The 6,904-nt window shown below is 38.3% G+C and overlaps 1 pseudogene; it reads left to right on the forward strand.

Moving 5' to 3' along the window:
- Positions 1-4,109: 4,109 nt before the first annotated feature.
- LOC101440017 (cation-dependent mannose-6-phosphate receptor pseudogene) lies at positions 4,110-5,245 on the forward strand (annotated as a pseudogene).
- Positions 5,246-6,904: the final 1,659 nt, after the last annotated feature.

The raw sequence follows: 6,904 nt of genomic DNA on the forward strand, positions 1-6,904 counted from the left end.
CGGCCAAAAATGAAATAAAAGTTGAAATCCAGATAGGAAAGAGAGTCCTGAGATTAGCTTTAATCTTGAAGCTATCTGCTCAACCCTGGTGATCTTGAACTTTCATTGGATGGCCCTTCAGGGCATAAAGAAAAAGCTTGCCCAAAGTTCAGGATCTAAAAGGAGACCCCTGTATAAACCTGGGAACCCCAAGACTTGTAGTTTATGATAAATTACAAATAAACCCTCCCCAAAGGAAAAGACAGCAAAGAAATTTGCTTATCTTTGTCTTGGCATTGAGTGCAGGGGGAGTGAAATCTACCCTCATAATGTTTAATCCTCAGCAGGCCTCATATGGACTGGGGACCTAAATTTAAACTACCTATGAGATTTTAAAATCCTCAGTCTAAAGATTTAATGTATCCTCAGGGACCCACAGAAGCAAGCCAAATCTTTTCTGAAAGAAAATACCTTCATCCAGGCCTTAAAGAATTTCCACAAAGAAATAAAAGGCAGCCAGATTGGGAAGGAAGAAGTAAAACTATCTCTATCCATTGATGGCATAATCTTATACATAGAAAATTCTAAAGAATTCACAAAAAAGCTATTAAAACTAATAAATGAATTCAATAAGATTTCAGGATATAATATCAATATAAAAATCAATTATATTTCTATACATAAGCAATGAATAACCTGAAAATGAAATTAAGAAAAAATTCCTTTATACCATGAATATCAACAACTACAAAATATCATTAAAAGAATTTAAAGAAGACCTACATAAGTGGAAAGACATTCCACTTTCATGGATTAGAAGATTTAATGTTGTTAAGATGGTATGGCAGTTTGATATTCTTTATGAATTCCAAAAAGAGATAGTGATTATGTTTGTCAATAAACTGGTCTGTTCCTCTGGGGGTGATACCCCTTTGATTGTGTTAAATTCAGAGGTTTCACTTTCACTTTTCATAAATCAAGATTAGGGCTTTGATTCAACCATGTCATTAAGGTGACTCAGTTTGAGTCCCTGCTCCCTTTGTGGGCTATATAAGTCGACGGTCACTCAAGAAGAACACAAAATAAGATACACACAGAGGAGCAGAGTGAGTGCCACACACACAGAGAAGAGGAATCGACTTTGAACCTGCAGCCTGGGAAGAGAGATAAGCCTGATAGTCTATGGTTGACCTTGTGAAGAGAACAGAGGCACCAAACCCAGAAAGAAATGAGCCCTCTAGCCTACAGCTGAGATTGGAAGAAGCTGGGCCCACAGAGCCTTAAGAGGAAAGAGGAAGGCTGAACCCTTGCGGATAGCTCCTGCCATCTTGGTTGAACACGTGGCAACAGAATTTAGTGAGGAAGTAACATTGAGTTGGACTCTTTAGGACCTTGTAACTGTAAGCTTCCACTCCAAATAAATTCCCTTTATAAAAACCAACAGATTTCTGGTTCTTTGCATCAGCATCCCTTTGACTGACTAGTAAGGATGGCAATACTATCCACATTGATGTGTGGAAATGCAAACTCTGTCATAATCTCAGCTATATATTTTTTTGGAAAAACTGTCAAGCTGATCCTAAAATGTGTATGGAAATGCAAGACACCCAGAATAGCCAAAACAATTTTGAAAAATAAATGAAGTTGGAGAACTCATACTTCCTGATTTCAAAACATTATAAGACTACAGTAATCAAGACAGTGTGATAATGGGATAACGGTAGACATATAGATCAATGAACTAGAACTGAGAGGTCAGATAAACTGTTATATTTATTGATTTTTCAATAAAGGTGCCAAGACAATTCAATGGCTGAAAGAATTGTTTTTCCAACAAACAGTGCTGGGACAATCGGATATCCACATGCAAAACAATGAAGTTGGATTCCTAGCCCAAAAAGTTGATCATAGACCTTAATGTAGGAGCTAAAACTATAAAACACTTTGAAAAAAACATCGAATTAAATATCTGTGACTTTGGATTACACATTGGTTTCTTAGGCATGACAAGAAAAGCACAAGTAGCAAAAGAAACAATAGATAAGTTAGAATTTATCACAACCAAAACTTCATTATACATTTTGTCAAAACCTATAAAGTTGTGTGGTACAAAGTGTAAACCATAATGTAAGCTATAGACCATTGTTAGTAGCAATGCTTTAATATGTGTTCATTAATCATAACAAATGTAACACACTAATGAAAGGTGTTGTTAAGTAGGGAAAAATGTGGGAGGGGGAGGGGCTATGGTATATGGAATCCCCTATATTTTTTATGTAACATTTATGTCATCTAAACCTTCTTTTAAAAAAATAATAAAGAGGGGTAAATACATTTTTTTTTTAAACAAACTTTTTTTTTTTTAGAAGATTCTAGGGATTGAACCCTGGACCTTGCACATGGAAAGCAGGCAGTAAACCACTGAGCTACATCAACTCCCAAAACTAAAACTTTTGCACTTCAAAGGACACCATCAAGAAAACGAAAAAGAAAACCTACTGAATGGAGGAAATATTTTCAAATCATATATCTGACAAAGAGCTTGTATCTCAAATATATAAAAATATCTTACAACTCAACAATAAAAAACAAATAACCCAACTTAAAAATGGGCAGAAGATTTGAACAGATATTTCTCCAAAAGAAGATATGCAAATGGCCAACAAGCACAAAGAAAGATACTCAACATAACTAGTCATTAGTAAATTTCAAATCAAAACCACTATGAGACAATAAAATGGTTGTAATAAAAAGATGAATAATAATATATGTTGGCAAGTATGTAGAAAAATTGGAGCTGTCATATACTGCTGGTGAAAACTTAAAATGGTATGTGCACTTTGGAAAACAATCTGTCAGTTCCTCAAAAAGTTAAAAATAGAATTATCATATGACCCAACAATTCTTCTGCTAAGTGTATACTCAAGAAAGTTGAAAACATATGCAAAAACTTGTACATGAATATTCTTAACAGTGTTATTCATAATTAGCCCCAAAGTGGAACTAACCCAAATTTCCATCAACTGATGAATACTTAATCATGTGGTATGGAATTATTTGGCAATAAAATGGAATGAAGTACTGGTATATGGAATAACGTGGATTAACCTTGAAAATATTATGCTAAGTAAAAGAAGTAAGGCACAAAAGTCTACATATTGTATGATTCCATTTATTTGGAATGTCCAGAATAAACAAATCTATAGAGGCAGAAAGTAGATCAGTGGTTTCTAAGGGATGGTGGAGAAAGGAATACAGAGGGACTGCTAATGGTTATGGAGTTTCTTTTTGGGGAAATGAAAATATTCTGAAAGTTCCTAGTGGTGAGGGAGTTACAACACTGTGAATTCAGTGAAAACCACTAAATTGTGTGCTTTAAAAGGGTAGTTTTAGGGTATGTTAGTTATTTCTTAATAAATTTTATAATAAAAATAATAATTGATATCAAATACTTAATGGTTGGTTTACACTACTGGAAAGAATTAGTGAACTGGAATATAAATCTGAAAATATGACCCAGAATGCAACATAAACATATAAAGATGGGAAATATACAGGAAAATATAAGAAAAACAGAGAATAGAGTAAGAACAGCTAGTAGTTATTAAACAAGTTCCAGAAGGAAAGAAAAAAGAGAATGGGACAGGGGTAACATCAGAAAAGATAACATCTGAATATTTTCCAGAATTGATGTTTAACATCAATTTTTAGATCCAGGAAGCAGAACAAACCCCAAGAAGAACTAAAAGAAAATAAAAAATAAAAATGTGCAACAGACACATCCTAGCTAATCTTCAGAACTTGAAAGACAAATAGGAACTCTTAAAAGCAACCAAGTAGAATGCTACTCGACATAAAAGGGAACAAACTTATGTTGATACATACAGCAACTTGAAGGGATTTCAAGAAGCTTATGCTGAGTGAAAAAAGCCAGTTTCAAAAGGGCACACACAGGGTCCACAGCGAGGTGCCTGGAGGGACACTGGCCTCTGACCTGAGCTCTGGAATGGGGGTCCGTGGCTGGCCTCTCGCTGGCCCCTCGCTGGCCCCTTGCTGGCCCCGACTCTCAGTTCCAGGCGGCTTTTCCTGGGAGATTCTGATCGGTGGCTACTGTCTTTGCCTGTGGCACGATGTTCCCCTTCCACAACCACTGGAGGCCTGGACTGATACTCTTGATACTCCTCACTGTGGCAGTAAGAGAATCCTGGCAGGCAGAAGAAAAAACCTGCGACTTAGTAGGAGAAAAAGGTAAAGAGTCAGAGGCGGAGCTGGCACTACTGAAGAGGCTGAAACCACTGTTTAACAAAAGCTTTGAGAGCACTATGGGCCAGGGCCCAGACACATATATTTACATGTTCAGGGTATGCCGGGAAGCTCGCAACCACTCCTCTGGGGCAGGCTTGGTGCAGATCAACAAAAGTAACGGGAAGGAGATGGTGGTGGGAAGACTCAACGAGAATCACATCTTCAATGGAAGTAATTGGATCATGCTGATCTATAAAGGAGATGATGAATATGACAATCACTGTGACAAGGAGCAGTGCCGGGCAGTGGTGATGATATGCAATCGACATACCCTGGTGGACAATTTTAACCTTGTATCTGAGGAACGAGGAAAAGTCCAAGATTGTTTCTACCTCTTTGAGATGGATAGCAGCCTGGCTTGTTCCCCAGAGATCTCTCACCTCAATGTGGGTTCTGTGTTACTTATCACGTTTGCATCACTGGTCGCTGTCTGTATTATTGGGGGGTTCCTGTACCAGCGACTGGTGGTGGAGCCAAGGGAATGGAGCAGTTTCCCCACTTAGCCTTCTAGCAGGATCTTGGCAACCTTGTGACTTTGTATGCCACTCTAAACCTTGAAATGTGCCTGCTGCATATCATGGTGTGGGGGATGACCAGCTGAGGGAGGAGTCAGAAGAAAGGGATGACCATTTGTTACCGACGTGATTGCACTTTGAATGTTCCGCTTCTTCTTCAGTTCCCCAAATGAGCATACTCAGCCAGATTCCTCAAACAGTCTCCATTCAAGTCTCTCATCTCACCCCTAATATTGCTCTTGCTTTCCAGTTTGCTTTTGATTTGCATCCTAGTCTCAGTAATAGTACTGCCTTCCCTTTGTTCCCTATTTTCTTTTCCTCTAGAAAGGTACAGTTATAGAACAGATATTATAACAGAGCCTGTGATAAGAGGCTTAATGTCAAAAGGCACAGATAGGATAGGTACAGTGGGCAAAAGGGTATGGCCAGCTGCCTGGCCCATTTTTTAAAAAACAAGTTTTTCATAAGTTTTTAAGACACTGGATTTCTTTTATTAAAAAAAAAAAGAAAGAAAAAAAGCAAAAAAATATTATTTACACAAAGCTTAGTTGCTTTCACGCTGTTACTCTGTGCCCTACAGTAGTCTCCATGAGAATCTGGATGTCATTGCTTGCTGCTCGGAACTACTCTGTGGTGATTACTTAGTTGGGTTCAAGTACTGCTATTTGGCCTGATCCTGAAGAGGTTGCTTCTCTAGACTTGCTTCTCCCACCTTTGGGATTCGGTTGGGAAGAAAATGTGTATTTTCCCAATTACAGGATTGTAATCATTTGTTGGCGTTGGGGTGACTTTTTATAGCTGGATTGTGGTCTTGTGGCATCAGTCCAAAATGCCCGATTCAGAAATCCAGTCAGTTGGAAAGAAGATACAAGTGACCTCCTGTACTTCAGGGGTCCCAGAAAAGGGAAGTCAGCTTACCTCCAACAGTGAGATTGAGGATTTTCTTCTCATGTTTATGGTAAAAGCTGGCAAAGCTTTTTTTTTATTACTGAGACTTTATAACAGTATTTCTAAACCTTCATTGCACTTTCTTCACAGGCATGTCATTTTGACACACGTACCTTCTCCCCATATTATCTGGAAAGGGAATAGAAGAAGTGGGGCATCTAGGCCTCTGCTGTCCACAGGTGTGGAATGCTGCTGCACCTGTCCCTTATGCTGGCTCAGGGAAATGTCTTCTTGCCCACTACATTTCTGTGGTGAATGGTCTTTGCTCTTCTATCTTCTGATGCTTCTATCTTTCTGTTCAGGCCACATGCCCAGAAACCTGGGCTGATATTTGTTACAGTGATCCTCCTGGGCCACTGAAGAGAGACATGGCTCCAGTGGACACAAAAGGGATGAAATTAGTAGGCAGGGGGCTTCTTTGAAGCTTTTAAAGAAAACGAAGTTATTTCATTTTTGGACTTTAAGTTCTGTTAGACTGATTTTATTTTTTCTTTCTAAAATAGGGAAAATAATGTTATAAAAGCATCTTTTATTTGTTTGCATCCTTCCCCCACACCCTGGTATTTTAAAATGAAAAAAACAAACAAACTTCTTTTTGTACAGAAACACTCAAAAAAGATTAAAAACAAACAAACCACCAAAAAAAGGGCACATACAGCATGATTCCATTTATTAAAAATTTCAAAATGACATTTATTAAAAATTTCAAAATTATACAGATGGAGAACAAACTAGTGGTTGTCAGGGGTTAGGAATGGTGGAGGATTTGGGTGTGTCTATAAAGGGTCAAATGAAGAATGGAATAGTCTTGGGAAGAGGATGTGGCTCAATCAGCTGAGTGTCAACCTTCCACATGGAAGGTCCCAGGTTCAGTTCCTGGTGCCTCCTAAAGAAAACAAACGAACAATGAGCAAAAAAAAAAAAAAACAAAATAAGCAGGAAGTGGATATGGCTCAAGCAGTAGAGTGCCTGCCTCCCACACGGGAGGTAGTGAGTTTGGTTCCAGGTGCCCCCTGAAGAAAAAACAGAGAACAAGCAGACAATGAGCAAAAAACCAAGGATCAGACAATGAACAAAAACAATAAACAACTGAGGGAGCCTTGGGGAGGACAGTGGGAAGATTAAAAAAAAATTAACAACTGAGGGAGCCTTGGGGA

This window comes from Dasypus novemcinctus, chromosome 16 (genome assembly GCF_030445035.2).
Source record: "Dasypus novemcinctus isolate mDasNov1 chromosome 16, mDasNov1.1.hap2, whole genome shotgun sequence".
NCBI classification, from domain to species: domain Eukaryota; kingdom Metazoa; phylum Chordata; class Mammalia; order Cingulata; family Dasypodidae; genus Dasypus; species Dasypus novemcinctus.